Source organism: Schistocerca americana, chromosome 4 (genome assembly GCF_021461395.2).
Source record: "Schistocerca americana isolate TAMUIC-IGC-003095 chromosome 4, iqSchAmer2.1, whole genome shotgun sequence".
In the NCBI taxonomy this organism is placed as follows: Eukaryota; Metazoa; Arthropoda; class Insecta; order Orthoptera; family Acrididae; genus Schistocerca; species Schistocerca americana.
This window is the reverse complement of record NC_060122.1, coordinates 567,841,775-567,865,736: the sequence shown is the minus strand read 5'-3', so window position 1 is coordinate 567,865,736 and position 23,962 is coordinate 567,841,775.

Genomic DNA, 23,962 nt, shown 5'->3' with positions numbered 1-23,962 from the left:
GGGCAGTGCTTAGTAAAAAAAAATTAATAATAATTAAAGAGTTAGTTTCAACTCCAACGGCTAGTTGACCTTCTTACGCAGCGTCTTCCGTTGGATCTACAACTAGTCCGTAGTATTTTGCTAATCGAATTTCACCAATTATTTTACTCACTACCTCGTTTCCCATAACACCTACGATTTCTCCACAAATAGTCTTGGTCAAATATTACTGATGGCCGCGACCTCTTGGGCGTGATATTTAAAAAATAGGTCAAAATGAGCAATTTGTTCTTCTGGAACCGCGCGACTGCTACAGTCGCAGGTTCGAATCCTGCCTCGGGCATGGATGTGTGTGATGTCCTTAGGTTAGTTAGGTTTAAGTAGTTCTAAGTTCTAGGGGACTGATGACCTCAGATGTTAAGCCCCATAGTGCTCAGAGCCATTTGAATCACTTTGAGCAATTAGTTCAAAAAACCTAAATAATTACCATTCCTTGGGGCTCCAAAAATTTAGTTATCAACACGAAAAGCAAGTTCTCTAATTTCCAAATGTTTAACTACTTCTACCACGCACCGAAGCACTTCTTGCCAATACTTTTCCTCTGTTTTAATCATATACTGCAGTTCCCTGTCGATACGCAATTTAATTTTTGCGATGAGTAGCGCTGATTTCATGAGACGTCACCTTTTCTTCCCCCTTCTTCCAGTCAGAAAATCTGCAGGTTGGAAATGGAGTACGCATGTTGTCTAAGTCTATGATGTCACTGAATATTTTACAGAAAAGACATTTCCTGTAGATTTGGAATACAACAGCCATTCTCTTTCATTCTTCCCTCCATTTAGCAGATTTCTACAGAACAAGTTTTTGCATGCGTACCTTTTTTGTGATTTGTTGACATGCTCAGATTTACTCAGATCATCTAAATTGTTCAAAACACAGTTTCACGAATTCGTTTTTCACATTTTTCCATTTCGCCGGATCTTTCTCCAATGTTGGGTACTATAGTAATTCACTGTCAGTACTGTCACCTGTTTCGGTTTTATGATCGCCTAGTTCAACATTCACGTTCATCACCGCCTCGCTTACAAAACACTACTCCACAACAATTTCAGGTTCACCGGAACTTGTCAAACACTCCTTAGAATAATTAATCACAGGTGCAGGTGGTTCTGGTTCAGTACAAACTTCGCTAACTTATCGATGGAGTAATCTATCTTCGTAAAATACAATATCACTTTTGGCAGTTTCTTTACAAATTTACTCCTTACAACTAATTTTCTTTTGCTTGAACCACTGGAAAATTTATCAAGCGGTGAGATTCCATTTCGAGTCCCTAAAACCAGAAATGAAGTTCAAATATGAGTTACACACTAACTGATTACAAACAGCAATGTCACCCCACGTACTAAGAATAGCCACTATGCAAATATACTCACCGCACTCTGAAAACTGGATCTGTAAAACGATGATGATGATGCAAATATACTGTAATTTACAACGCTCTAAACAAAACTGCCACACAAATTAATAGTGAAGCCCTACAACAATAGACAAGCGATAAAAGCAGTGAACAAAAGAAGGAAGACGTGAGAGTGATTGTATCTCACAGCGCACAAAAATGTTTTTAGTAACCCGCCTGGTCAGAAAATTCTACCCGACTCCACACATTTGGATTTTATAAATAGACGGAACTCGACATGAAGGGAATGTATCCTACTGCAAAACTATGCGATGACTTAATTTTTTGCTGGACTGCAAGTCGTTAGTCTATAACAATGTGAAACTGCAGAACACTTCTGTTTAGTGAGAAAACATGAGTCACGATTATCACCTACTATATTCGATTTGCTTTTCTTAAAACTGATTTATGTTAATTTATTAAGATGGTGGATGTAAAAAACGAAGAAATTTGTTTCAGATTTTTGGTCATATTTTTTCCTGTGATCATGATTGTATACTGAATGATTCTTATTGGATAGCCTGTAGAGGACCTGATCAGAGTGGAGGCCCCCTTCCACCTGGAAGCCGAGACTGTAGATAGAGTTTGGAATGCATACAGGAATTGCAGTTGCTACTTTGAGATGAAGTGGAGGTCGCGGAGGGCCACATGAGATGCACACAACGAGCAGGTGATGTTGTAACAGTTGCCAGTTCACCAGTGATCAGTGAATTAAGTCCTGACTGTCTAACACATAGTATGAAGTATTATATTTACCTGTAGTCTGTTTTGTCTTGATAATTCGATTAACGAAGTTCTATCGAAGTTTCAAATTTAGGTATCTCAGAATAGCATTTTTGAACTTAGCACCGATTTAAGCTCTACAAATGAAGGTTTGACCATTTATTAAAAATTCATAATATTTTTTTTAATCTGCGCCTATACCAAAACGCGCGCTCAGCGTTTAAATACTGTACACAAACACTATGACTCGCTGGGCGCAGATATTTAAAATCATTGCCGCAGCACTTGATAGCAAGAAGCTGCAAAACAGAAGAAAGAACAATCTATCATTTGTTCAGAAATATTCTAGGGACTTCATTATCCCTCGTACTTTTTGTCGCCGACATGTTAAGACGTACTACATAGTATTGCTACAAGTTGTATTTTTATTTTGTGTAAAAACTATGTGAAACAACGAACAAACAGTTCGGTAAGTCGGGTGTGGATACAATGTACTTAAGCACACGCAAGGACATTTAATTTTAAGAAGGAACAGACTGACAGAGCAGTGATTATTCGACTGCGCCATCCACAAAAGAAATATCAGATGTAAGTCATGCATTTATTGCGTATTTGTCAATGTCTAGTAGTTTAAAGCCAATTTGTTCAAAATATATTAATATTTTACGATGCAGTAATTTTCTTCTTATTCTTTTCTTTCACTAACCAAAAATGATGTTCAAATATATGTGAGCTTTGTTACTGGTCCGCTCTTTATCGCGGTCTCTCGATTGTATTTGGGAGACCACTAATGTGTTCAACTTTCGATCTGTTAATCTTTCTCTTACGAAATTCCACTAATTTCCTTTCATTTCCATTTTTATGTTCAAATAGGTCCCTTAGGTATTTTCGTCGAAGATTCAGATTGCGTGAAGGCAATCCGGGTCAAAAGGTCAATTATTCGCGTAATGAATCTGTACATCTCCTGAACACAACCGAGAACCGACGCATCGGTGATCAATTAATAATCTCTCTCTCTCTCTCTCTCTCTCTCTCCCTCTCTCTCTCTTTTAAAGTGGTACTAAAAACGGCCACACAGGATAGCCGTAAGTAAGCAAACTAGCGTTAGGTTGCATTTTGTCAGTAAATATTACCAACCAACAATTACAGCATCCCGGCCGGAATGGCCGAGCGATTCTAGGCGCTATAGTCTTGAACCGCGCGACCACTGCGGTCGCAGGTTCGAATCCTGCCTCGGGCATGGATGTGTGTGATTTCCTAAGGTTAGTTAGGCGTAAGTAGTTCTAAGTTCTAGAGGACTGATGACATCAGAAGTTAAGTCCCATAGTGCTGAGAGCCATTTGAACCAGTTACAGCATCACTGTTATTAATAAGCAAGTTCCTAACGTCAGAATTGCCTACACAAACCGAAACATACTTCATGGGCACTTAACTGAAACTATCTGAAGAGTATTACCAGCAATTACTCTAATTTTAATTGCACTTATTGAACTTCCTTCAGTTTACGCACGAAGCACAGAACTATCGAGGAAGTTGGTTGCTGATGGAAAAATTAGCGCAAGAAAAAGAAATTTAGCAGTCGACATTAGTTCGACGCCTCATAAAATGCTACATGATATATCTCTCCAGAAAATCTCTATTGTCTCATCATTATTGTTCGGTACATGCTGTCAAGCACGCGCAGTCGTCGAAGCCTTTGCAGTGCTCTTAGAATGATTAACAACGTTCGGCTCGACACAAGGAGCGCATGCGCCGGCTGGCAACTTGTGAGGGCGTGGCAGGTAACTAACTTTCTGGCCCCTCGCTCCTGCCTGGCCCGCCTTCTGCGCGTTCGGTTCCTACCTTCCTTGGCAACAGCCTCCCTTCAGACTTGTCGGCGCGCAGCGGCGCGGGTGGTTTCACAAACTTGGGCCCAGCAGACGAAGACAACGGTTCCAGCAGCGCGAGTAATACCGCCACCCTGCCACTCGTCTTGTTATTGAAGCCAGCGTCGCGGAAGAAGTCCGCGATTAATCCCGGAGGAAATTGACGGGTTTAATTTCTCCCTGGGGAGCGCACGGGTTGAAGAGATCCTCCACAGAAAAATAATCAGCGAGCCGCTCGCCCGACTGAACGCCCGATTGGCCGTGGCAGATGACGCCGGCTGCCCTCCGCCCGTCTTAACGTAGCGAGCTGGCTCCAGTGGAACACAACCTGATAGGAGGGTGGCGGACGTTATCAACAGGGGCGGAGTTGAAGTTTCTGCCTCGTGCTGTTTCAGGGAATTAGAAACGATCGATCGAGTTCGGAAATAAACTTCCTGCTGTTCGCTTACTTACGTTAAAGTTGTTGTGGTCTGAGACTTAAAAGACAACTGATTTTTATATGAAGATATCTTCAGCCTAAGGGAAGACTTACGGCGGCCTATGATTATAGACGAAGTTCTTGACAAATGATATTAATCGTATTGTTTCAGTATGTAATAACTCCAAAGCTTTCCATACTAAACTGGCGGGACTATTCATGGTGGTCCATTGATTGTCACCGGGCCAAATATCACACGAAATAAGCGTCAAACGAAAAAACAACAAAGAACGAAACTCGTCTAGCTTGAAGGGGGAAACCAGATGGCGCTATGGTTGGCCCGCTAGATGGCGCTGCCATAGGTCAGACGGATATTAACTGCGTTTTTTTAAATGGGAACCCCCATTTTTAATTACATATTCGTGTAGTACGTAAAGAAATATGTATGTTTTTGTTGGACTTTTTTTTCGCTTTGTGATAGATGGCGCTGTAATAGTAACAGACATATGGCTCACAATCTTAGACGAACAGTTGGTAACAGGTAAGTTTTTTAAATTAAAATACAGAACGTAAGTACGTTTGAACATTTTATTTCGGTTGTTCCAATGTGATACATGTACCTTTGTGAACTTATCATTTCCGGGAACGCATGCTGTTACAGCGTGATTACCTGAAAATACCACATTAATGCAATAAATACTCAAAATGATGTCCGTCAACCTCAATGCATTTGGCAATACGTCTAACGACATTCCTCTCAACAGCGATTAGTTCGCCTTCCGTAATGTTCGCACATGCGATGACAATGCGCTGACGCATGTTGTCAGGCGTTGTCGGTGGATCACGATACCAAACATCCTTCAACTTTCCCCACAGAAAAAAATCCGGGGACGTCAGATCCGATGAACGTGCGGGCCATGGTATAGTGCTTCGACGACCAATCCACCTGTCATGAAATATGCTATTCAGTACCGCTTGAACTGCACGCGAGCTATGTGCCGGACATCCATCACGTTGGAAGTACATCGCCATTCTGTCATGCAGTGAAACATCTTGCAGTAACATCGGTAGAACATTACGTAGGAAATCAGCATACATTGCATCATTTAGAAAAATGGGGGCCAATCATCCTTCCTCCCATAATGCTGCACCTTACATTAACCCGCCAACGTCGCTGATGTTCCACTTGTCGCAGCCATCGTGGATTTTCCGTTACCCAATAGTGAATATTATGCCGGTTTACGTTACCGCTGTTGGTGAATGACGCTTCGTCGCTAAATAGAACGAGTGCAAAAAATCTGTCATCGTCCAGTAATTTCTCTTGTGCCCAATGGCAGAACTGTGCACGAAGTTCACAGTCGTCGCCATGCAATTCCTGGTGCATAGAAATATGGTACGGGTGCAATCGATGCTGATGTAGCATTCTCAACACCGACGTTTTTGAGATTCCCGATTCTCGCGCAGTTTGTCTGCTACTGATTTGCGAATTAGCCGCGACAGCAGCTAGAACACCTACTTGGGCATAATCATTTGTTGAAGGTCGTGGTTGACGTTTCACATGTGGCTGAATGCTTCCTGTTTCCTTAAATAACCTAACTATCCGGCGAACGGTCCGGACACTTGGATTATGTCGTCCAGGATACCGAGCAGCATACATAGCACACGCCCGTTGGGCATTTTGATCACAATAGCCGTACATCGACACGATATCGACCTTTTCCGCAATTGGTAAACGGTCCATTTTAACACGGATAATGCATCACTAAGCAAATACCGTCCGCACTGGCGGAATGTTACGTGATACCACGTACTTATACGTTTGTGACCATTATAGCGCCATTTATCACAAAGCGGAAAAAGTGGTCCAACTAAAACATTCATATTTCTTTACTTACTACACGAATGTGTAATAAAAAATGGGGGTTCCTATTTTAAAAAAAACGCAGATGATATCCATTTGACCTACGGCAGCGCCATCTAGCGGGCCAACCATAGCGCCCTTCAAGCTAAACGATTTTCGTTCTTTGTAGTTTTTTCGTTTGACGCTTATTTCGTGAGATATTTGGCCCGGTCGCTGTCAATGTTCCACCCTGAATAGCTGAACCGAAATTCAGGCACTCAGACGCCGCAGCACAATTCAGTCCATACTAAAAGTCTGGAACAAAATTTCACCCATGCATATTTCTGGTACAAAGTTTGACATGAAAGGCAAATTGGCAACACTGTGATCACATGAGCGACAATCATCCTAATTCATTACTGTCAGGACATGCTGCACACTTAGTGAAGGCGTTACCATTTTCTGCGTTAGAATATTCGACTCAGAGAGTTCGGTTTTAAGTTGAAGCTTTTCTTTTTTAATGTTTTACTTTTTTTAATCGTAATACAGCAATAACTCATGCTAACACAGAAATGAGAGTACAAACTGTTTTATTACTTCATTTTTAAAGAGGTATTCCGCATTTAAACATATTCGCTGTTCTCTTCTACGCACTGGAACACTCCATGGTTTCCCTGTCTATTGCCAGAATTGCTTCCTTTTTTTCTTCTGCCTACGCCATGCCACCGCTCCCCCTCCCCCCACCGCAACCCCCAAAAAAGATAGAGAGAGAGAGAGAGCATTGTTTACCCCAGGCAGTTCCCCTGCAAACGTGCACAACACAAAGCCACCTTTTTAGGACCTAGAATCACCCTTCGCTTCACAGATAACTGTCAAACTTGCGATGTTTTTCGTGTCTTACTCAAACAGTTTCTGTTTGATATTGTTACTCAGAGAGTTTTGGTAATCGGTTGTAACACAACTTGTGTCTTCTGTGAGATAGAAACTACATGAAGTGTGTGTGTGTGTTTATTTCCACGTGTTTACTTCCGCCTGTAGACCAGTTCAAGTTGTCAGTGCAAGTGCAGCTCGCCGATAGCTAAGTAAAGCGTTTAATAGTTCACATTAATGCTCAGCTGAAATCTGTGTGCTAATGACTAATACCAAACAGAAGTTTCGCGATAGTGGTGCCATTAGCAATCAGCTGTCCTGGAGTGTCCAGGCACGTCTTCACACGCCACGGGGACTCAGTTCGTAGCAGGACACATCGATGAAGACAATTCTACTACAGTCAAAGAGATTCCAGACCAAAGACGTGTCTGGAAACGCCACAGGCGGCAGTGGGATACCAGTTTGACTGTCGCCCGCCGTACGGGCCGACAGCCAAGAGTGATGGTGTAAGGCGTCATTTCATTTCACAGCAGGACCCCTTTCGTTGTCATCCGTGGCTCCCTTACAGCACAGTGGTACGTCGACGATATTCTACGCTCCGTTTTGTTGTCCTTCATAGCAAGCCATCCTTGGCTTACGTTTCAAGAAGGTAATGTCAGCCCGCACACGGCCACGGTTTCTACTGTGTCTCTCCGTACTTGCCAAATTCTACCCTGACCAGCAAAGTCGCCGAATCACTCCCCAGTTCAGATCGTTTGGACCATTATGGGCAGGGCCCTCCAATCAGTTCGACGTTTTGACTATCTAACGTACCAGATGGACAGAATTTAGCACGTTATCCCTCAGGAGGATATTCACCAACATATCTGTCAATGATAAGCGCGATAACTGCTTGCAGAAGAACCAGACGTGGACCAACGTATTATTGACTTGCTCAAATTGTGAAGCTCTTTCTTTTGAGTAAATTAACGTTTTCTTCTGAAATTGTACCGATTTGCACGTCTGTACAAGTATATCACGTCTATCGATTTTCAAGCGATAGAGCACAGCAATCGGTCTCCCTTTTCTTTCACGTTTCATTCGGCAAATCTAGATTTCGGATAGTGCTCAGTCATAATCAATGCACATCTCATAGTATCAATGCATGTCCTCGTACTTCAGTCCCCTGTTGTTCGGGTTTCTGTCACAGCTCGTTCAAGACTACTCTTGTAGTACTGTAATACTTCTCACAGTTCATGCTCTCGCAGTTTTCCCACACGGATTCCAAGATTTTCTAACTTGATATTTTAGGGAAACTATTTACAGATTCATTGTGCACGTTTCTTGTGGTAGAAATATTTCCTATTGATTATTATAGATACATATTTACAGTCATACTTAGAGTCCTACAAGCGAACCTGGTCTGATTCATCTTATATTGTTTCAGGAGAGTGCCATATTTTCTCATGATGAGACAACATGATCTATCACAGGTTAAAAATTCAATCTCTGTGCAGAATGTCACATCAACATGATATAAAATACGATGAAAGACAGAAACTTGATGAAACAAATGCTCAAAGCAAGTCAGAATCTGTACCCATACATATAGCTCGCTAGAAATCGAAGTAGAGTACTCATTCAAAGCTTGCATAATCTCTTGTCCTAATATTTACATAGCTTTGCCGCCATGACTAGTACTGACAATATTCTGCACATATAATAACTACTGAAGTCAGAGCACCCCCCTCTGTTTCTTGAGTTTAAGGTTACGGTCTTACGAGCTACAGTCTTTACTGCTACTATTTACAAACTAATAAATATTCCAATAGTCAAGGCACCATCGAACCTGGTAAGCGTTTCTCGTCCAGCCTAATGTTGGGAATCGAGTGTTATGTTCAATTACTTACCTGTATTTTAGGCCTCCTCGGATTTCTAGTATCTCAATATTATCCTTATCTACGTAATAGTAGTCTTCCTTAACCTTGGTTGGCAGGACTAGCGCAGATCGCACACGTTTGAGTATTAAGCTTGTGAAGATAAGCAATTACTTCTATAATAACTGTCTATTAAGTTAATATTACTCCTTAACGAAGTTAATTAGAGTCTGTTTTATATTATCTATTGAAGGTTTCACTAATAAGAGCCGGTTTAGCCTTACTTCAGACGTAGGTTTACATACGAATTTGAGACATTTCCCTAAGCATTAAGTGAAGAATTTAGGTTGTTTTCATTACAAATATATTTAGCAGTGCCGTGTCAACTTGGGGAATTAAAGGTTTTAAGTTCTATCATTTATTTCCTTTCAAAACGCGTAAAGTACGTATCGCAAATACACGATCATAGGCCTAATTTTTCAGGTACACGAGTTTTGATTTTTAACGTTAGTTTAACTGCATTGCGTTACTATATTAACAGTATACACGTATATTAGTGTTCTACATAACTTAAGTGACTTTTGTGATCTGTAGTTAACAGAATATTACTATTATTGCCTAGATACATTTTGTAAAAAGTATTGAAAACAACCATGGGAGAGAAGTGTTTGAGCTGCCGTAGGAAAGTTAGTTCTGGGGTTCCGTGCAACTGTTGTGACAGATAGTTACATTGGGATGAATGTAGTGGTATGGGAATCGGGGAAGTAAATTGGTCTCTTCCATGGTATTGCAGATTATGTTCAAGGGATAGGAAAATAGCGGAACAGGAAGAGAACATTAGAGCCTTTAACGCTAAACTGGGTAGTGCTAAGGAGGAACTGATGAAGGGGGGAGGGTGAAGACAGGAACAGGGGCCACAGAAAGAGAAAAGTATCAGACAGTTTCATCATTGACACTAACAACTGATTTGCCTTGCTACCACAATCAGCTAAGAAAGAGGCTCAAGTAGATGTAAGTGTAATCAGCACTCAACAGACTTTCACTAGGAAACCAACTGTTGCAAAAAAAGTACAAAGTAGGAGGAAAGTTCTGTTGTTAGGTAGTAGCCATGGAAGAGGTGTGGGTCAGATTTTCCAGGAAAAATTAGGTGACAGGTACCAGGTCACAAATATTTTCAAGCCCGGTGCATGTCCTAGGCAAGTGATAGAGGATATAGGATCATTGTGTAAGGGTTTTACGAAGCAGGATCATGTTGTGGTAGTGGGTGGAATGGGAAACAGTATTGATAGGGATCAGGACTACAATATTGAGTATGACCTGGTAAAAATAGCATCTGCAACGAACCATACAAATGTTGGCTTGGTTCCTGCTTTCGTAAGGTATGACCAGGCCCAATTATACAGACCTGTTAGGATGGTCAATATGGAGCTATATCAGCTGCTTCGAGCGGCTACTTTGTTAGGCGTAGGTTAGGTTCCTGTTAATGGTATTGGTAGGCGGGACTTCACAAGACATGGCCTGCATCTCAGTAGGAAAGGGAAGGTTAAACTGGCTGGGATGATAGCAAAATCTTTAAGGGGGGAGGGACACTGAAACTCATGGGAGCAGGTTTTTAGGCTAAGATCAGTGTCCAATTATCCTACATTGATTGAAATTAGATTAATGAGAAGTTCAGACAGGTAGGTACTGCTCAAAAATATCACAAGATTCTCATAACAGCACAGTGAAAAATAATGTTAGTATGTCACAAGAGTCACATTAAAGCACAGTGAAAAATAAGGTTAATATATTGCATCAGAATAACAGGGGATTAAAAAACAAAATTATTACATAATCACGCTCTTGAAGATAGAAAGACCAGCATGATAAGTTAGGGCGTAATAACTTGCGTGTTATGAGAAATCTCACTGAATGGCAGTCTCAACAGAGTATAATTTTCTTTCCATAGATGTACTATTTGAATTTTTTAAATGCCTAAACAACTACTGAAGTTTGTAGCTCAGTAGCAGAGTATGAGCATTCACATTCAGATAAAGTGAAACAAGCAAAACTTATATTTCTCGTTTTCCTTCTTCCCCATCTAGAAAAGGCAAACTCCTTATCCAAAAAATCATGTGTCAGTAACTGGATACAAATCTTTTTCATTTCAGGATGATGAAGAATATCGGAATTTTCTAAGGTTTTTTTTTTTTTTTTTGACACATCATAGGTCACTCATCCAGATTCACAGTGTATTTTTCTTTAAAAGACCTAGAAAGTTTGAACGGTTCAAAATTTGATGAGGTACAAACCTACGAACAATTAAGCATAAGCCCAAGAATACTTTAAGATGCTTTTTAGTACGTTGGTATGGAAAATTTTGATGGCGCAAACCCTATCAGGGTCAGGTGTTATTCCAGTAGAGAAGAAATTTAATCTTTTCCTGAAAAATTTAGAATTTTTAATTAGCTGATAGTTCTACCTTTGAAAATTTATGTAGTGTCTTGTCAAATAACTGCACATGTTCACAGATTTACGTAGCTATGAGGCTATCATCAACACACAGAGTAGCTCGGTCAAATAATTAAGATCCCAGTATAGTATCCAGTGCAGTTATGAACACTCCTGAGCTTACATTAAAACCAAATAGCAATACACAGAATCGATGATCACTACTGGCGAAAATACAGGCTGTGTATTTGCTAGATGCTTCATTAAACCTCACCTGCCGGTAGGAACTTCGTAGGTCAATACCAGTGAGGAATTTAACTCCAAAAAAATCGTGTAATGGTTCTCCCAAATTCTCTGAATGAATTCGAACAGGAATGATAATTTTGTTAATTGTCCTTGCACCCAAAATTCAAATGAATGCTACCTCCAGATTTCGCAATAGCTAACAATGGACTGCAATATGGTGACATTTGCGGTTTAGTTATGTGCCACTTCAGCATCTGTTTTATTTCACTACTTTCTACTCCTTCCCTAGACCATGGGATGGAAAATATACCCAGCAATAAATCTTAAAGGGGCAGACACTCATATGATATCGATAAATGTTTATGATACCATGTTTCTTACTAAAGATGTGATCATACTTCAACAACAACCTCTGTAACCATTTACATTGTGATGAATCAACAGTGGTAGATTCAGATAGAGTGTTCAAGGAGAGAGATTTTCATTAAAGGCCTTTTCAGATTCCATTGTTCAGATCATCATTTTATCCTGTTCTCTTTTAAGAAAGACTTGACATTTGTTTTGTGTGAAGATTTCAGTAGCAGTTTTTTGACTGATTCTCCAGAGAAAAGAATGTTAAACGGTTTTCTTGGATCTTACAACCTGGTTCAGGGAGAAGACCTATTCTTTCCAAGTGCAGCTCAGGGAAACAGCAGCAGATTCATAGACAATATACGAGTATTAATAGAATGTTATCTTGTTGATTAGCACTGTGTAAGAAAGATTAGTTAGAGGTTGTCAGACCATGATGTATTGAAAGTGGTATTGAAAGGAATCAAGGCAGTGCCATTTTACAAAGTAGTAGAGATTTGATTCTTCTCGCAATTCAATCATTTAAAGGGGGACGATCATGAAATGGACAGAAAATGTAAATTTTCAATTTATTTTTTATTTTTTAGTTGAACTCATGGACGATAAGTTCCCGAAGCTTCAATGGTGAAATGGCGTCTGAGGCGCTTAAAATGAAAATAAAAAAATAAAGTGTGTTGCGCGAACTTCCTGCCACGCCCACTTCTGGAAGCAACATTTGAATATTAGCTCGGTGAACTACGATGCCTTGTATTAATTTCAAGCAAACTTGCATGTGATGCATCCAGGAAGCAGCATTGGACACATCCAGAAGAGAATGAGTTCTAGATTGAGGAAACTTAGTTAGGAGATGGACAGTGCATTGGTGGATGCAACAAACTCACGAAGAAAATTATAAATTATAGACACTCTTGAAGTGTAGTATGGCAAGGCAATCAGACAAGACCTGTCTTGTGTAAGTGAAATTCAAAGTGCAAAAACGGCTACATATTTCCACATAATGTCAACACATGAACATCCCATTCATCATCTGTGCCACATTAGTTGGTTTAAGTATCTGCAGGCTCAAAGGGTCGACAACCCTCATATTCACAAGGAGAGATTTAAAAATTGTATTCTGGATGTTGTCAAGCCCACTTACAGGTTTCTGCCTGATCCTGAACTTCTAAAAAAGTGGTTCATGGGAAACCCCAGAATCCAAATGATTGTCTAAATTTACTCTCTGCAACTGAAAAGTCAGTTGACAACCTGGTAAACAAGAAAGCAGAAGAGAAGCCTTGAAGGGAAAGAGAGCTCTGAGTACAAATCTGGAACCTTCTGAAGAGGTGACACAAAAAAACATTGGGTTGATCTTTAAACTGCATTTCCTGAAAACTATAATTTTAAAGTTTATTTACCTTTCTCTCAGAATCTGAGAGAATTATGAAAATTTTTACGCTTATTTCTAAAAACTAATTAATGTTGTCTCAAGAGAAAATTTGAAATTATGAGTGTAAGTTGAGATATGGGGAAAAGTAGTTAAAATTTTACATGAGTTTTATATTATGCTTACAGAATTATAATTAAAATTACATAAAAAGTTAAATATTTATAACCAAAGGAACTTAACAGTAAAAGTGCAAATTTTTGTGTATAGCATTGTACGAAATAACATTGGTGTATCTGCAAAATTGTGGATTTGGTGCATGTTTTAAGTCGTGTGTATTTTTGGTGAACGCCTTCCTTTCAAGTCAGATTCCATGAACTGTCTTGCAAAGAAGTTTATAGTATAAACGACTTGACCTTATAATTTTTGTCATTATCGTCCTGTCTTTCAACTCAGAGTCAGGCATCATGGTACTGTTAGTGTTCAAGGAAACACGCTGTAACACCCAGCTGTGCGAATTTTGGTTCAAGAAGATTTTCGTAGTGACAACAGCCTGACTGTACGTTGACTTCATTATGAAGTTTGCTGGCAGCGATCAATTACGGTTTAAAAACAACTGTAACATTTATAATTACAATACTAGAAAGAGTGAGGTATACTGCCATGAGAATTTTCATCGCCTAGCGTGTGATGTCAAGAATTGAGCGGGTTATAATATTAACTTCAAACACAAACTGCAATCACAAGAGGTTGATTGAAGAATTTTTAAATGTGTGAAATGTCACGAAGCGCGCGCGCTCGCTCTGGTGTGCGTGCATGCGTGTGCGTGTGGGTATTTAAGAGAGAGGGAAAGAGATTGAAAATAGTGATGTGTAAATTACAGCATAGAACAATAAATATAGATTAAGGCAGTCATTTTAATAGTCGGCATGTTAGTATATTTTTCGATGAAAAATTGTATTATGATTGTAGAACAGACTCGCTCTGCAACGTAGTAAGAGGCTACGATTAGCCACGGAACATTCAAGCAACTAACAAACTACATTATTTCAAAAGCAAGCCATCTCATGAAATGTAGTGAAACCTACAGGTTTCTGTTGGGCACCAGAGATGTATTCATCTCCAATTTCTCAAGCACAACAATCTCTTTTAAATTACGAACAATGTCTGATATTTGTAGCAAAGAAAACTAAGCCTCTCAATTGAAGAAATTACATGCAGACCACTGTCGATTTCTTTCCTGTCGCTATATCTGAAGTATTAGAGTTTTCTTCAGTTGAGTTTTGCTCAAATCTTTAGGATGTGCGTGTTTAGTTTGTACACCGTCCCTAACGACCACACCGTCAAGTAAACCAAAAATATGTAAAGTTATTAGTCAGTAGCCGAAAACTTGATTGTTAAACGTGTTACATGCTGTACCTACAACGTGTAGTATCTCTACCGTTATGAAACCAAATGCATAAAGTTTGGCGATTTCGTAAGGTTCGTTAACACTATGCCTTTCGGCGACCCCACAGTGGTGTCGTGTGCGAAATAGCGGTCAACGGCCAGCGACACCAAAGTGGTGTCGTGAGCGTAGTATCGCGCAGTGGCCGGCGACAGCACGTTAGTATTTTTTGCATTCTGTTGGTGTTTTGTTTAGGTAACGGTAAATTACACACGTCAACAAGTCTTTTGTTTTTATAAGTACTTGTGCCCTTTCATCATGGCGGACGAACGTGACAAAGGATTATTTACGATGAATGCGCGAACGTCTTTTCAGACGTGCCGGACGACTTGACCGATTGGGAAGAAGACTTCGGATGTCAAAAAAATGGAAGTGAAACAGAATCATAGGAAGATAGTGAAATACGTCCAAGAAGAATTCGGCAAACGCTACGGTTGCCAACTGATTCGGCTGAATGAGGCGAAGAAGACAGTACACAGTGGTAAGACTTTGATTTACCGATGACCAATAATAAATTTGAAGGATCCAAAATATATGTCCCAAAGATACACAGAACGTCGAGGATATCGCGCAATTATATATTGGGAACGATCTATTTGAATATATTAGCAATGAAACCAAAAAGTACTACAGTCAAAATTGCAATAGAAAGAAACAAGATTAAAAAAATGCCAAATTTGTCGATGTTACGGGACCCGAACTTAGAAAATGGTTTAGGCTTGCTACCCTTATGGGAACTGTAAGAAAAGCAAGGATCAATGATTATTGGTCAACGAATCCGTTGATAGACACACCGATATTTCGCAAAACGATGTCCCGCAACCGATGCAGACAAATATTATCATTTTTACATTTTTCCGACAGCAACAAGAAACTGGATAATGCCGACCGGCTTGTCAAAGTGCAATTCGTAATTGATTGTTTTTCCAAAAAGTTTAAAGAAACATTTAATCTAAGTCAAAACATCTCAATTGATGAAGGCATGCTACCGTGGCGTGGACGGTTAAATTTTGGTTTACAATCCGTCGAAAATTACGAAATACGGCACACTCATTCGGTTGCTGTGTGATTCGAGTACGGGATACATTTCCTCATTCAAGATATATTCCGGCGCTGGACAGCCTTTAACAAAAACAGTGATGGAACTATTGTCACCTTCTGATGGAAAGTGGCATCATCTCTGCATGGATAATTATTATAACAGTGTAGAACTTGCAGAGAAGTTACTTGAAAAGAAAATTCGAGTTTGTGGAACGCTACGGCAAAACAGAAGATTTCCGGCAAATTAAAGCGCGCAAAAATCAATGTGTTTGAAGTTTGTCATCAACGGAAAGGTGACAAGGGGCCGGCGACAAGCCAAGTAATCCGACTTAGCGCTGCCGGCGCCATGTGAATAAATTTGGACGAGACGTGCGGACGGCAAAGTGTTAACTGAATTTTCTGTCTTGAGCAGATTCGTTAATTTATTATGGAATAATCCACAGTAACCGATATTTAAATAAGCTATGATATACGAAAATGACGAATTAAAGTTAGTGTGAAATGACAAAGCGCAACTTTTATTTATTTATTTTTTGCTCACGAAATAGGCAATTTTCGCTATATGTTAATAAAAGTCACGCTCAGAATTGGAAAAAGCTACACGGCGGGCTGATTTGCCTGCTGACGTTGCCAGAGTTTGATTATTGGCGAGAGTTCACTGGTGGGTGCAATGACCTTGTACCAAGCCCTTCGGCGTATGCATTGGCGGCATGCAGCGGTGGGAGCTGTTGTTTAGTGTGTCGGTGCACCTGCCGACTGGGAATTACGTGGCACTTGCCCAGCGCTGGCTACTTCCCTACTATCAGGCGCAGTGGGTGAGGCAACCATGGAGTGTCACCAAAAGTCTGGTACATCGATTTCTATTAAGAGCACGTGATAAGTTTCTTTCGTCTCGTGTTCGGAGCTTCCGCAGCGTCGTGCGAAATCCCACGGGCGACCGCGGCCAGAAACCATGCAGTATTGGCGACGTGTGGGGCACAAGACAAATTGCGCGGCTTATTGCTTCGCAGATTTACTATGAACGTTTATTGGCGAACCCGGATTAATCCTTGGATGAGGACTTGTTTCTACTGTCTGGGTCGCCTGCTCTTTCTACCGGTACAGCGCAGGTTCCTCTTTTTGGGAGGATGTCGCCAAGCTGGTATGCACATTGGTCTGGGCTGCTACGATTCAAATTCAGGCCGCTGATGATAGGTCTCTCGGAGCAGAAGGCATGCAGCCTCCACTTCTGCGTGGGGCATCATTCGGAAGCGTGCTTCGGCTTCCTCCAGGGCTGTGCTGATCCGCCTGAGTTCTACAGCTGCGCCGCCTCCTGCTACTGTGGCGTTTCGGTCAATAATGCAGTACGGTGCGGGATGCCTCTGTTCCGTAGCACTCGTGTTGCCTCCCCTTCCAACACCCTCATTGGTGGCGAGGGCAGCCCGTACTGGCTCGCCTCTGGTCTGCTTGTGATGTGAAGCCACGGCCGAGTTGCATCTTCGTCTACTTCGACGCCTCTTCTTTGCTTGTTCTCGCATCGTTCGTTGTCTTCTTCTGGTTCAGCTCGTTGGCGGTGCCGCAGCCCGCAAAAGCCTTGCAGCCGCTCCAGTTTGTGACATGCGGCTCACCGCAGTGGGTTCCACGTCGGTTTTACATCTTTATTCAGTGGACAAGGTTGGCTGGTGTGCTTGCCAGCGCACTTGACGCGCTTCTTCTGGTTGCGGCAGTGTTTTGCAAGGTGTCCCTCCGCTTCACATTGCGGCTCCGTGCTCAGTTCCGCCGGGAGAGCTGCACCGTGACATCAAAGCCCATGAGTTTGGTAAGCTCATAGACTTCGTCAGCGTTCTTTCTCCATGGCAGATTTTCAGCTGTGTCTACCATCAAGATGAAGAGCAGCTGTATTCTCTTGCTCGTACTATTATCTAGTCTGACGGCCACATCGCCGAATCCATTTCGTAAAAGCTCCCTGCGAACTGTGTCTTCTCTGAAGATCCATGGCATCCCTCTGAGGAGCGCTTTGAGTTTTAGGCTTCTTCTTTTTTTTTGGCTTCTTCTCCGGTGCTGAAACGATCTTGTATTTGAGCAGAGTCTTCCATGGCCCTACCGAATTTCAATGGCTTCTCTAACGACACTATCCCAATATTTGGAAAGAATTACGCTAAAATCGAAGTACGGTTGTATTCCACAACGTGTGCTCTTCGACCGCCGACTTGCTGGGGTACTTTTCTTGAGTGTGCTACTGGTGTTCTCGGCATCGATCTTCTATGTTGAGCACTGTTTGTCTAACCTGTCTTGCCACATTGACACGGAATCTGATATAACCCAGCCTTCCACGAACCGAGATCATCTTTGGCACTACTCTATAATACCTGTTATTAATTGGGCGGGCAAAAGACTATTCTTACGCCGTTCTTTTTCAGTATGCGCTTGATATTTTCCGATAAAGCGCCAGATGCAAAGGTTATCGCTATCTCTTCCACCGTGATTTCTTCCGTCTTCATTGGTTGTACTGTAGCGGTGGGGCGAAGAGCGCGCTTAATCTACCATTCTGAGAATCCGTTTTCTCTGAATACAGTTCTAAGGCGTTCCAGTTCCCGGAGTAGATCCTGAGCGGCCGAGATGGTGTGTGCCCTGTGTACTGCTTATTTTAGCACCCTATTCTTGTGCACAGGATGGTGGCAGCTATCAGTGTGCAAATACAGGCTAGTGTGCGTTTTCTTCCGATACACACCGTGGCCCTGGGTGCCATCAGTTCTTCTCTTGACCATGACTTTCAGGAACGTTAATATTCCTTCTTATTCGGTCTCTATAATGAGTTTGATGTTGGTTTGTATGAAGTTCAGATCTACGAGGAAACCAAAGAATTTCTCTCTTCCAAGGTGACACATAACGAACATGTTGTCGACGTAACGAAAAAAACAGTTGTATTTCCATTTGGATAACGTCAGGGCGCCTTTCTCGAAGTGCTCCAAATTTGTAAGCACTGGCCAGAGTGGGGTGCTCATTGCCACTCACTTTATTTGCTCATAGTATTCTCCATTACACAGAAAATACATGGAGATTAGGACATGCCTGAAATGGAACTGTGGTCCTCTCATCAAATTTTTGATCAATGGTTTCTAGTGACTCACTTAGAGGCATCTTGGTGAAGAACGAAACGACGCAAAAGCTCAAAATGATATCTGAGTCCTTCAGCAGGAAGTTGTTGAGGCGTTTCACAAAATGCACAGAACTGCGGATGTGTTGTGGGCCTTTACCAAAACAATGACTTAGTATATCTGTCAGGTATTTATCCAGCAAATATGTGGGAGCTCTGATGTTGCTGACAATGTGTCGTAACAGTACCCCATCTTTGTGAACCTTGTGGAGTCTATAAAGTCTATGTACTTCCCTGAGAAGCAACCTGATTTTGTCCTCCACTTTCAAATGGTTCAAATGGCACTGAGCACTATGGGACTTAACATCTGTGGTCATCAGTCCACTAGAACTTAGAACTACTCAAACCTAACTAATCTAAGGACATCACGCACAGCCATGCCCGAGGCAGGATTCGAACCTGCGACCGTAGCGGTCACGCGGTTCCAGAATGAAGCGCCTAGAACCGCACGGCCACACCGGCCAGCCCACCTTCTTGGTGGTGTCAGCTTTATCTACCTGTAGGAGTCCTCTTTTAGCAGGCTATGCATCTTCTCAGTGTACTTCTTGTGAGAGAAAACAACACCAGCATTGCTTTTGTCAGCAGGTAAGATAACAGTCTCAGAGGACTCTCTCAGGTTCTGAATGGCTGCCCTCGCTTTGCTGGTAATGTCTGACTTCGTAGTTTTACTTCTCGCTAGAGCACACACTACTTCTACTGCTTCAGGCGGTAATTGCACGGCAACTTGTCCGAGTGCACTGACGATGTTCCCAACTGGTGTGAACTTGTGGATGAGAGCAAAGTTAAGCCCCCTCTCTGGAACCAAAACTGCGTCATCCTCAGCTGCATGTTAGTCTGACCGATGACAGTCTATTCATAGTTTGTTAACGAGACATGAAAATTTTGATGTTTGACCTCCTGTAGCCTTGGTGTGGGAGGGATCGGCAGCCACTCATGTAACACCGTTAATCCCGTCCCAGGTCGAAAAATTAAAATGATACGCCAGTTTTAAATGTAATTTAAAAATTTCCTTAACAGTACACTCAAGACTCGGCGGGTAAAGCGTACCCACTGACTTACGAAGGCAAGGCTGGCCCCATTTCCTGATTCTCCTGGCTGCCGCAGGATCGACGTGATGGGTGACTTCAGCAAAGCTCGGCACAACTTGCTCGCCAAGACATTTGTTCAGAAATGCAAGAACACTCAGCAAACACCATCTTTGGTGGCGCAGCTTGTCGAGATTATTCATGCTGCGATACACCTCCTCCATGTAAAGGTATGTGATTTGATTCTTTATTGTTCAATTTCTCCTGGCGTATTTGTTGATCAAACAACCCACGGGTGTACTGACTGTCCATAGTGCCCAACGGGCAAAATATCTCGGAGGGCAGACATGTCATCGTCAGGCGCGTTGACGAAATTGAGCTCCTGAGGTGTTCTTTTCCGCCTTTCATCATCACCCTGAGTAGACGAAACGGGCTGCTTGAGAGCTTGCAGCATGCTCTTTCTAGCCGATTGGTGTACAAGTACAATTTATTCATTTAATATTTTTTGCATGTATGCAATTAGTCATGTTTTACAAAATTTACAGTTTCATGTTTTTCAATATAAATAAAATAAAATATAAAATTAATTTTATTTTTAATATATATTTGATAAATTATATATTCATGTCTAACATGTTTAACATAATGCTAATATTACTCATATTTTACAAATTACAAAGTTATTGCGTTAAAATGTATAAGAGTGTCACATTTGCTTATGTGTTGACTCAAATGCTTGCAAAAAGGAAATGAAATTTAATTGACGTAACTGAACTGAAAAGAGTAAATGTGTATAAAAAGTAAGTAGATTTAAACAAGTAATCACTGGATAAGTAAGTCATTAATGAAGGGTAATGTAGAAACTTTGGATATTGGTACTGATTAGGGAGTACTATCTTGTTTCCTCACACACTGATGCATTACAGTTGGTAGCTATTGGTGTCAATTATGTGATGACGGTTTCCATTCATCTCAGCTACTTTTTACTATCAGTGAAGAGCGGCATTGTGGTGCTTTTAAGCTCACTGTTGGTTCTGTGGCTGTCGTAGTTCTCGTGTGCATAAATCTAGTGTAATAGTACGTGTGTGTGTGTGTGTGTGTGTGTGTGTGTGTGTGTGTGTGTGTGTGAGAGAGAGAGAGAGAGAGAGAGAGAGAGATTCGGTTGTATTGTGTGTTTTCTTTCTGGTGCGTATGTGCGCAACTGGGCGTTCCTAGAAATTAAGATGCAAAATCTCGAGGACAAAATACGCAAAGTGTTTCGACATTCAGGCTGCCCCAAAACAGAAGTGCGATCAAAAAAGCCTCATGGTCCTAGGGGTTCCCCCAGGTGTAGACCGACAGACCGAACCCCTCCCTACGAGTCATCATCGAATAGGTCCCGCTAAGCACATCCGACGAATCGGTTATCGACCAGTTGCGGAAACAAGGACTGGACATTACGACAGCTTGGAGAATCGTATCCAGGAAAAACAACACCCAAACCGAAACGTTCAGAGTTATTATAATCGACCCGCAGATTGTGGATAAAATGTTAGTGGAAGGTGTTGAGACAGACTTGAAACGAAGATCCACCGAACCCACACATGGCCCTCCCTCCACAACCTGCACAGTGCGGCAAGAGCTTATCCTTCATAAAGGTAACGGTAAAGAGCATAGAACTGGTGAAGTGTGCGAAATGTGCTGGTAATCACAGCCTCTCGCAGCGCAGACAACTAGAGAAACAACAATGTGCAAATTGCGCCGGGGACCACTCGACACTGTGCTACAAGTGTCCACAGGGCCCAAAGAAACCGCTAGCGTCGAGACCAGGGCCCCATCAAAACGATCAACGGACCTGAGCCCCTCCCAACGGAAGAAGACTTCAACGAAGAACCAGTACTCAAGGACGACTTAATTAGACACCTCACAGCGGTCTTGGTAGATTTGTTCGAAGAACGCCGGGAGGACGTGAAAATGTCGATATACAGAGTATGCAGGCGTCTCCTTGCAAGGGGTATGATCACACCCCAAGCGAGAAAAAGCACTTCACATCACAACAACAGACAGTTGGGATCCGGAAACACAACTGTATGGAAACCCCAATCCCTCCCCTAACACCGACTCATCACCGACCTCTACACAACACACACACCCCTCTCCTACACCATGGAAAGCGTGGGAGAGACAAACTAGTTAAACTTTCTTTTCACAAATGCGAAACGAATCAAAACAAAACAATCCCTACTAATGCACATGCTCCACCAAGAGAATATCCACATAACCACCTTAGCGGAAACGTGGCTCAAGGATAGAATCAAATGCGACTCCCCAAGTTTAATATCTACTGCAAAGACAGGCAGGACGGCGGGGGAAGAGTGGCCATCTACATTCAAGAAACTACCGCTGCGAAGCAGATCACTCACCCAGCGGTTTTCGACAACACTGAAGCCGTTGCAATTCAAATAACAGACAGGAATAGGAGATCTCTCAAACTCGCATGCCTATGCAACTAGTTCACGTCCTCTCCCCACCAGGGGAACAAATACTAAAATATGCCACTGCAGACTGGGGCAAATACCAGAACTTGCTCAACAAAGAACTCTCCATTCCCATAAGCCTTACGGATAATAAAGACGGCCAGAAAATCAAAAATAGATCTGAAACAGCCATAAAGAAAGCAGCACAGGGAACAATCCCCACCAAAGTAGTGGAAAACTGGAAACCCTTCATCCTCCAAGCAGCACTAGATCTGATAAGACAAAAGAAATAGCTACAACGACATATGATACGAGCCGACAGCCCAGACATTAAGAGAGAATGGAATAGACTGAATGCTAGGAGCAAGAGAATAATCTCCAACACAGACAACAACAATGGAATAAGACAAGCAGTAAGCTAGAGTACAGGAATGGGGGGAAGTTTTGGAGCAGATTTAAAACCCTTACAGGGCAACGCCAGTCATCCACCAACACAGTAAAACACTGAAGCGCCAAAGAAACTGATATAGGCCCGCGTATTTAAATACAGATATATGTAAACAGACAGAATACGGCGCTGCGGTCAGCAACGCCTGTGCAAGACAACTCATGTCTGGCGTAGTTGTTACATCAGTTACTGCTGCTACAATGGTAGGTTACCAAGATTCAAGAGAGTTTTAACGTGGTGTTATAGTCGCTGTACAAGAGATAGGACACAGAAAATCTGATGTAGCGATAAAGTGGGGATTCTTCCGTATTACCGCCTCACGAGTGTACCGCGAATATCAGGTATCCGGTAAAACATCGAGTCTCCGACATCGCTGCGGCCGGAAAAAGATCCTGCACGAACGGGACCAACGACGACTGAAGAGAATCCTTCAACGTGACAGAAGTGCAACCCTTTGCTGCAGATTTCAATGCTGGGTCATCATCAATTGTCAGCATGCGAACCATTCAGCGAAACATCATCGCTATGAGCTTTCTGAGCCACTCGTGTACCCTTGATGACTGCACGACATACAGCTTTACACCTCACCGGGGCCTGTCAACAATGATATTGGACTGTTGATCGCTGGAAACATGTTGCCTGGTCTGGAGTCTCGTTTCAAATTGTATCAAGCGGATGGACACGCACCGGTATGGAAACAACCTCTTGAATCCATGGAGCCTGCATGTCAGCTGGGGACTGTTCAAGCTGGTGCAGGCTCTGTAATAGTGTGGGACATGTGCAGCTGAAGTGATGTGGGACCCCTGATACGCCTAGATACGACTCTGACAGGTGACGCATACGTAAGCATCCTTTCTGATCACCTGCATCCATTCATGTCCGTTGTGCATTCCGCAGGACAGTGAGACGCCTCACACTTCAGAATTGCTACAGAACACTTTTCTGAGTTTACACACTTCCGCTGGTTACCAAACTCTCCAGACATGAACGTTATTGAGCATATGTGGGA